Raw genomic sequence first — 10,206 nt, 5'->3', positions numbered from 1 at the left:
GATGGTTTCAGGAAGTTACATCATTACTGGTAGTAGCATAATGCTGGGTGCTGGCACTATGGCAGAAAGATGGGTTACACTTTAATGTATCGCCAGGACTATAGCTTATCTATCGATATGGATGTAAATTTAGTTCTTTCTGCGACAGTATAGGCGGCTTGTTTCGCTTAGTGTCCATCTGTCACTTCCACACAAACTATATTAATTTACACTTTGACAGTGAGACTTTTCCAGCATCCAGCATGCGCTTTACAACTGTTGCTTGTAACAAAGATCTTGACAGAAAGATATGGCATAGGCCTGGTTGTAACAGTAATGATGTAACTTCCTGAAACCATCTGAAGATGAACCTGAAAACGTTCGAAAACCGGTTCATGGAATAAAACATAATTATTCAAAAAAGTGACTGGTTGCAGTTCTGTATAACTTATTTGCATTCAATATACAGTCACGGTTCTAAAATATCCGTAATGGATAAGCATAAATAGTCTGAAAGTCTCATAAACAAACACACTTATAATTTCTCATTTTCTTGCGTTATGTCTGACGAGAGATTGTTCAAGCACTTTGTGTGAAACTAGAGAACATGAGACACGATATGTGTAAGTGATTGTAATTGAGAATATCTTGAACATTTTTGTACGTTTCGCTGTACCTTCCACTTCATTCTCAACATTGTGTTACATTAAAATGATATGAAATCCAGAAAGTAAAATATATATGTGATAATTTATGAAAAATGTATGAATACAAACCGTGGTAAGCCATATTGAGTGTTATTATGTATAGGAATTAAAAGAATTGTCACAGAAACGAAAGAGGGTGGGGGGGGGGGGGGACATAAAGGAGTACTTAATACAATGAAACACCTGCAGCCGTCGTTTTGATGTTGGTTTATTGTATTCCAATCAGTTTGAGTGACTCAATACATCGTCCTCAGGCCTTAACTGATGCTGAGGGGGTGAACTCCAGTGGTATACACCATCCCATCCGTTGATGGGTGCAGACACAATATAGCTTTTACAGTATTCTACGGTAGCCAGTACATAGATGTTGGCTACCAATGCGATCGTATATATGATTGGAGTTCACTCCCTCTGCGTCAGTTAAGCCCTGAAGATGGTTGCATCATCAAGTTGACACTGCAACTCAACTGATGTTAAAGAAAATGTTATCATTATTTGTAATCAGTTAATTTAAGATTAATACAGGGAAACTGACGAAAAGCAACTACTTGATAAAAAAAAACTGGTGCTTCCACAAATGAACGAATGCTGTGTACTTCCTGATGCTAGCATGATATCCTCAAAATCACATTAATACTTATTTAAGTGGTTACCTATGAGGTGTTAGAAAAAAGGTCTATGTGAATTGACTACTTAAATTTACCGTTCGGTTTGAAACAACCTTTAATTAATTTATCTAGTAAATCACATAATTAATAGTCTGAAATGTAAATAAGTTATACTCACCGGAAATGCTTTCAATAAGAGACGAACGACTGCTGCGGATGTTTCATTTCATTACGTAAGTGAATGGCCCAAGTCCCGTAACCATCAGTCACAAGGACGGACATAGAAAAAGTAATGGAGTGGTTCAGATATGTTAAAAAGACGGTATTTGACTGTAACAAAAAGTGCACGAAAGGAGCGAAAATTAACGACTAGGGTAAGTAAAATAAACAGTGGACAGAATCAGACTGAAGAACTGATAGAATTATGGGTTATTCACAAACGCGTCACAAGCTGTTGGCAAAATAAGCGACCTTAATCACGTATTGCAGAGGCGCAGCTGCTGTCATTACAGTAAGGACATGAACAGATGACGAAATAGAAAAATAGCGAGCAGTTTCTACAGGAGGTTTCAAAACTTTACGACAAAACTGCAGGAATGGATTCTTCATATAACAACAATAAAAAAACAGTTACCTAATATTTGTCGGGAAATGCATCATTAGAGATTTATTCGACCTTCAATTTCTACAAACTGCACTCTACGTCTGTAACGTCAGCTAGTACTCTCTCGTTGCTTATCAGAGGAAATGTTCAAAATGGCCTCATCCTGCCTGAATACAGGCTTCCATTCGTCGTCTCACTGAATTCTGCGCACGATCAAAAATGCCTGATGTAGTTCCTGCTGCCTGAAAGGTTATCACAATGCGACTATGGAGAATAGGTTCATCCACAACAGCAGTCGAATACACGAGTGACGTTGCGTGTCCACGCAAGTGAAAATCAAGCGGGTCTAAGTTAGACGACTATGGTGGGCAAGCAATTGGGTCCACTTCTACCTATCTAGCGCTCAGAAAAATATATATTCAGGTGCCTCCCGGCAGACAGTCTGAAATGCGTGGTAGTACCATCGTGCATAAAATACAGTCGTCGAGGTGATGCAAGTGGGATGTCTCCTAACAACTGAGGTAAGGCAGGCAAGAAATGTGTGTAGTTCTCTCCAGCAAGTGTACCTGGAAGGACGTATGGCCCCAACAAGCAAACGCAAACAATGGCTGCCGAGATATTAATGGAAAACCTGTGTTGGTGAGGCGACTGAATAGTTGCATGGGAATGGGGTGACATACTACACGTGCAGGTTAAGCAAACTCTGGATTCTGTGCCTTTGGAATGTCGCTTCATCTCTGAATAAAACAACAGCTGCGAAGCTGGGCGCCATAACATTGCCGCAGGAACAGTTGCCGGAACGTTACTCTTATAGGATAATTCGGAAGAGACAAGGCTTGAGCACGATGCATGTGGTGTGAATACAGCACGTTTTTACGTAGACGTCTCCAGACAGTCACGTGCAGCACATTTCTCTGCAAGCCTAACTGCCTCGTCCTGAGTCCAGGACTTTCCTGCACAGCGTTGAGTAGCTCTTCCTCATCCTGTCCGACCTCCGCTGTCTAGTGGACGTGTAAAACTCTCGTATTCACAGAGACGGCGATGAAATCCTTGAGATGTCTTTCGGTCCGGTGACGTGAACAATGGGAAGCGTTCCTGGTACAAGGGACGTGCCTCAACGTGTGACGAAACAAGCGCTCAATCATTATTCATTGTAAGAGATACAGAGGCGAGGGAGTGGGCCGAGAATTACCCCAGTTCACTACTGCTAAATGGTTCAAATGGCTCTGAGCACTATGGAACTTAACTTCCTAGGCCATCAGTCCCCTAGAACTTGCAACTACTTAAACCTAACTAACCTAAGGATATCACACAAATCCATGCCCGAGGCAGGATTCGAACCTGCGACCGTAGCTGTTACGCGGTTCCAGACTGTAGCGCCTAGAACCGCTCGGCCACCCCGGCCGGCTCACCAGTGCTAGCCCCACATCATAACGGCCTGTGCATAGCACGGAAAGTACTGTGCCACGATCTCAGAATGAAATTAAAAATTAAAATAATTTTTCCAAAATACGTCAGTGTTGTTGTTGCTGTGGTCTTCAGTTCAGAGACTGGTTTGATACAACTCCCCATGCTAATCTATCCTGGGCAAGACTCTTCATCTCCGAATAACTACGGCAACCTACACCCTTCTGAATCTGTTTAGTGTATTCGTCTCTTCGTCTCCCTCTACGATTTTTACCATCCACGCTTCACTCCAATAAGAAATTGGTGATCCTTTGATGCCTCAGAACGTGTCCTACAAACCGATCCCTTGTTCTAGTCAAGTTGTGCCACAAATTCCTCTACTCCCCAGTTCTATTCAGTACCTCCTCAATAGTTACGCGATGTACTCATCTAATCTTCAGCATTCTTCCGAACCACCACATTTCGAAAGCTTCTACCCTCTTCTTGTCTACACTGTTTGTCGTCCATGTTTCACTTCAATACATGGCTACACTCCATACAAATACTTTCAGAAAAGACTTCCTGAAACTTAAATCTATACTCGATGTTAACAAATTTCTCTTCTTCAGAAACGTTTTCCTTGTCATAACCAGTCTACATTTTATATCCTCTCTACTTCGACCATCATAAATTATTTTGCTCCCCAAATAGCAAAACTCATTTACTACTTTAAGTGTCCCATTTCCTAAGCAGATTCCGTCAAAAACACCTTATTTAATTCGACTTAATTCCACTGTCATCGTTTTACTTTTGTTGATGTTCATCTTGTATCCTCCTTTCAATACACTGTCCTTTCCGTTCAGCTTCTGTTTGAGGTCCTTTGCTGTCTCTGACAGAATTACAACGTCGTCGGCAAATCACAAAGTTTTTATTTCTTCTCCATGGATTTTAATTCCCACTCCAAATTTTTCTTTTGTTTCCTTTACTGCTTGCTCAATATACACATTGAATAATATTGGGGATAGAGTACAACCCTGTCTCACTCCCTTCTCAACCACTGCTTCCCCTACATGCCCCTCGACTCTTATAACTGCCATCTGTTTTCTTTACAAGTTGTGTACAGCCCATCTCTCCCTGTGTTTTAGACCTGCCACCTTCAGAATTTGAAAGAGAACATTCCAGTAAACATTGTCAAAGGCTTTCTCTAAGTTTACAAGTGCTATAACCGCAGGTTTTCATTTCCTAAACATATCTTTTAAGGTAAGTCGTGGGGTTGTTAATGTATGGTTCAGTATACTAGTGTTAAAGTTGTTAAATCTGGGAATGATCAGGTAGTTAATTTTGCTAAATATATTATTTTAAGAAAAAATAAGTGGAGTTAATAATGAAGCTAGAAAGCGAAAGTTTGTTCAGAATGTGCAACCGTATGGCACAATCAAAAGTTACAAGTCTCAACTTAATCGGTGCAATAACACGAAAAACTGAAGGCGCTAAATATTAGATGCGGAAGATGAAAATTCGTATGTAGCTTCCGTTTCGTATAAAAACGTTAACTGCGTGATTCCATTAAACTACATTTATTAGTTTTCAAGCTATTTACTAAAAACTAAATTTGGATCAAAATCGTTCTTATTCATAATTGATTAAGTATAATTTGTATTTATGACAAAAAGCTCTAATTACAGCAGTTGTTTAAACTAATTAAATAATACATCTGTAGCAAGTTTTAAGACTTCAGTGTAAATAACAATCAATACAAGCACTCTTGAAGAGTTAATTCAGAGGTCATGTTATATTGTGGGTTCAGTTCTACAAATTCTAGCCGACAAAGTTTAACACTTTTTCAGTAACTAAAGCCAATGTAACTTTAATTATATAAGAATGATGAAGATTGTAGAATGTTACACAACGTAAATATTGATTACTACGTGTCCGATGTCGCAACGAAAAACGCCTTTCTTTTAATGATGTCCATCCCAAATCCTGTATCATTTCTGTGATACACTCTCACCTATTTCGCGATAATACATAACGTACTGCCTTTCTTTGAACTTTTTCGATGTACTCAGTCAGTCCTATCTGGTAAGGATCCCACACCGCGCAGCAGTATTCTAAAAGAGGACGGACAAGCATAGTGGAGGCAGCTTCCTTAGTAGGTCTGTTACATTTTCTAAGTGTCCTGCCAATAAAACGGAGCCTTTGGTTAGCCTTCCCCACAACATTGTCTGCGTGATCCTTCCAATTTAAATTCTTCGTAATTGTAATACCTGGGTATTTAGTTGAATTTACGGCTTTTAGATTAGACTGATTTATCTTGTAACCGAAGTTTAACGCGTTCCTTTTAGCACTCATGTGGATGACCTCACACTTTTCGTTATTTAAGGTCAACTGCCGCTTTTCGCACCATTCCGATATTTCTTCTAAATCGTTTTGCAGTTTGTTTTGGTCTTCTGATGACTTTATCAGTCGATAAACGACAGCGTCATTTGCAAACAACCAAAGACGGCTGCTCAGATTATCTCCCAAATCGTTTATATAGATTAGGAACAGCAAAGGGCCTATAACACTACCTTGGGGAACGCCAGAAATCACTTCTGTTTTACTCGATGATTTTCCGTCAATTACAGCGAACTGTGGCCTCTCTGACAGGAAATCACTGATCCAGTCATATAGCTGAGACGATATTCCAGCAGCACGGAATTTCACTACGAGCCGCTTGTGTGGCACAGTGTCAAAAACCCTACAGAAATACGGAATCGATCTGAAATCCCTTGTCAATAGCACTCAGCACTTCATGTGAATAAAGAGCTAGTTGTGTTTCACATGAACGATGTTTTCTAAGCCCATGTTGACTGTGTGTCAAAAAACCGTTTTCTTCGAGGTAATTCTTTATGTTCGAACACAATATATGTTCTAAAATCCTGCCGCATAACTACGTTTACGATATGGGCCTGTAATTTAGTGGATTACTCCTACTACCTTTCTTGAATATTGGTGTGACCTGTGCAACTTTCCAGTCTTTGGGTACGGATATTTCGTCGAGCGAACGGTTGTATGTGATTGTCAAATATGGACTTAATGCATCAGAATACTCAGAAAGGAGCCTAATTGTTATACAGTCTGGACCAGAAGACTTCTTTTTATTAAGTGATTTAAGTTGCTTCACTACTCCGACGATATTTACTTCTGCGTTACTCATGTTGTCAGCTGTCCTCGATTCGAATTCTGGAATATTTACTTCGTTTTCTTTTGTGAAGGCATTTCGGAAGGCTGTGTTAGTAACTCTGCTTTGGCAGCACTGTCTTCGAATGTATCTCCATTGCTATCGTGCAGAGAAGGCATTGATTGTTTCTTGCCTCTAACGTACTTCACATTCGACCAGAATCGCTTTGGATTTTCTGCCAGATTTCGAGACAAAGTTTCGATGTGGAAACTGTTATAATCATCTCGCATTGAAGTCCGCGCTAAATGTCGAGCTTCTGTGAAAGATCGCCAATCTTGGGGATTTTGCGCCTGTTTAAATTTGGCATGTTTGTTACGTTGTTTTTGCAACAGTGTTCTAACTCGTTTTTTGTACCAATGACGATCAGCTCCGTCGTTTGTTAATTTATTTGGTGTAACTCTCTAAATTGTTGCCGATACTATTTCTTTGAATTTAAGCCACATCTGGTCTACACTTATATTATTAATTTGGAATGAGTGGAGATTGTCTCTCAGGAAGGCATCAAGTGAATTTTTATCTGCTTTTTTGAATAGGTACATTTTTATCTTATTTTTCGAGGATTTGGAGATTACAACATTCAGTCTTGCTACGACAGCCCTGTGTTCACTAATCCGTGAATCGGTTTTGATGCTCGTTATTAACTCAGAACTATTTGTTGCTAAGAGGTCAAGTGTGTTTTCACTTATTATTATTATTATTATTGTTATTTTTGTGCGAGTGAACTTTTACTGAACTCAAGACTTCTATGCACAGTCATAGTTCCTGATTCCGCTGAGTAGACAGCAAGTAGGAACAGTTTCCTTCAGTTAGCACAAGAAGAGCGTAGACTTGCAGACTGGAAATTATTGCCAGTATGTTCTGCACGGCTTTTTGGACGACTGCAAAAATAGTTTTCAGGCTGTTGTAAATATGGTGACGAATATATATTAAAAGCCATCCGCCGCCCCACACGTGGAATTCAATCCACTAAACTCTACATGCATGGTCGCGAGCTCATGTTGGTGTACATTTCCAGATAGCAAACCACGGGCGCAGGCAACTACGAACCACACCATACCCACCTTGGCTGGTGGGCTGAATCAGTCATTAAAGTTTATTGAATGGATTCATTGATTTCAACTATCCTTTCGTTTAATGAACTAACAATAATTTAGTTCTTGATTAGCTAGATTCGGTAAAATTACACGTTTTTGTTTTAAGTCAAGCCACAAAAGTCATCCTTCAGGACCACAGAAATACTGCTACATAAATATTCATTTCTGAGACTCCTTATGGCGACTGCTTTGCCACAGCAAATACGCGAATGTTGTTATTATTAATTTATCACAACATTGAATAAATTGTGTCCTTAACAGCTGAAATGCAGTAATGGTGTAGACTGCGTAATACGTCAGCAGAGCTTCACATGACGTCATTCAGTTGCCTCCAGCAAAAAGGGAGGAAGGTTAGTAGTAATAACGCTTCGTACCTCTGCCAGTGACCCGTGATTGATATTCAATGTATGCCAGGGAAAAGGTAAAAGTGAGGTGCTACTGAAAGCGAATAATGAGTCGTAAATAAAATACTCTATGATTGCAATTAGAAAGCTATTGCCCACAGCTGTGTTGCCATCAACGAAAGCCAGTTGCACCGCATAATTATCCCTAACCACAGCAGTCCCGTGATTAACCCGTCATTACTGTGCTCCGGTTTAACACGCCACAGTCCACGTATTTCTCGACGTTGCCACGGGATAGCGCATACATTTTTTTAACACTTCGGTGGCTAACTTTTACAAACCGTAATTGGCGTCAGTGTCATTAATGGCAATTTAGCTTCGTCTGTGGAAGAAGACATATGTGTTTTTGGTCGCTGGGTTTATAAAAACTCCATTACAGTTGTGGAATGTCACTGCTTTCACAAATACACTAAAATGAAACTGTAAGATAAATTTTGTTATATGTCGTCCGTGAGTTGACCATTTATAACTCAATTGTTCAGTGAGTAGTTTCTAATCGTTACATCTCATAAAAACAGTGAGTTGGGAAATTTGCGTTTTACAACAAACCAAAATACTCCATTCCCGATAGTTTCCAAGTTAGGAGTTTTTGAAGCAATGTCGGGAGTTGATGGACAACCTATAATTCTTACTCACCGCCAAATAAGTGTGTTACACTATGGCTGTGCATCTGATTTTATTCTTAAGCTGTATGAACACTTGAAATGAAAATGGTTTAAGGATATAATATCCCGTAAAAGTTCGTTAGCGTTTGATAAAATATAGGCAATGTCATTTTAGTTCCATTTTGTCCTCTAGGTCTGTAGGAACTTCTTAGGGATAAACGTCTTATTCCGTCCAGCTAATCCCTGTAATGTGTGACGGCGTCGTTCTAGTGCCTGCCCCAAAGTTTGTACAGTTTTACCTAGTTTCACACTGAAATTCACAGTTATCGTTTTAGGATTCTCAGCCATTTTTGACTTCTGTGACAGTAGCGATGTTCTGTCCCTTCAACTGAGTCAGAGCCCTTTAATACTTTGACTTGAATGTTTTACTTAAAATATTTTTTGTTCACTTTTTAAACAAGCGTTCCCATTCTGCCTGGTATTCCTACAAGAACCGTAACATTGTTTTTAGCTTTCTTTTTACAACAAAGCCTTCACTTGACCTCCTTCCTTACTCCACTCCTCTGCAACAGGATGTACGCCCTGATCTTAATTCCATTTGGTCTGTCATTGCCGGCCGCAGTGGCCGAGCGGTTCTAGGCGCTCCCGTCTGGAACCGCAGGTTCGAATCCTGCCTCGGGCATGGATGTGTGTGATGTCCTTCGGTTAGCTAGGTTTAAGTAGTTCTAAGTTCTAGGGGACTGATGACCTCAGATGTTAAGTCCCATAGCGCTCAGAGCCATTTGAACCATTTGATCTTCTATCATTAACCGCACCCCTGATAACCCATCCCACTGGATCTTGTTTAGTCTTCCATACAAACCGATGATGGCAAATCTTCCCTTATACGTAGCAGTAATACCTGTAAATAACTTTCCCGTATTCTAAAACTACTTCAGATTTCGAGGTTGTTACAACAAAGTCAGGATACCTTCACTAATGGCAGGTTCTGTTTATATGTAAAAATTCCGTCCCTGGTTATGAAATCTATGCAAAAGCTAAGAGGCAGATCAGTCAGTTACGACATCAGTTTTCCGCCTAGCAGACATGGATTTTAAGGCCTTAGGGCAATCACAGAACTCCCCAGAGGAATGAAGATCTGAAATCTCGTTTAGAAGCCGGGACAAATGGTCGCGGGGGCAGGTAAGCTGATTACCTCGACCTCTCACCGGCTGAAAATAAGCTTAGCGTGGGCGCAGGGCACTTCGTTTATTCACGAGTTAGCCGCCTCTTCCTGCGTGGTGATTATGCCATAAATCGACTCCGAGATATTCATCTGTTCCGTATTTTCCTTACACAGGACCTTCATAATCTTCTAGTGGCCAATGAGAATTTATAGAACCTTCGAAAAACCGACGTAACGAAATTAGCATAGCATTTGCTCTTTCGTTAAATATGACGCTAGTTACAAATTACAGCAATTTTAAAATTGTCTTTTTAACATTTAAGAACAGGGAAACGATTCACATTTATTGCAGTTTCTTTTCCAGAAATATTTTATATATGAGATTCACCCGTAAACTCTTTCGTTATTTTGTACACTACTGTCCATTAAAA

This window comes from Schistocerca piceifrons, chromosome 4, assembly GCF_021461385.2.
Source record: "Schistocerca piceifrons isolate TAMUIC-IGC-003096 chromosome 4, iqSchPice1.1, whole genome shotgun sequence".
Classification (NCBI taxonomy): domain Eukaryota; kingdom Metazoa; phylum Arthropoda; class Insecta; order Orthoptera; family Acrididae; genus Schistocerca; species Schistocerca piceifrons.
Note: the sequence above shows the minus strand (reverse complement) of the source record.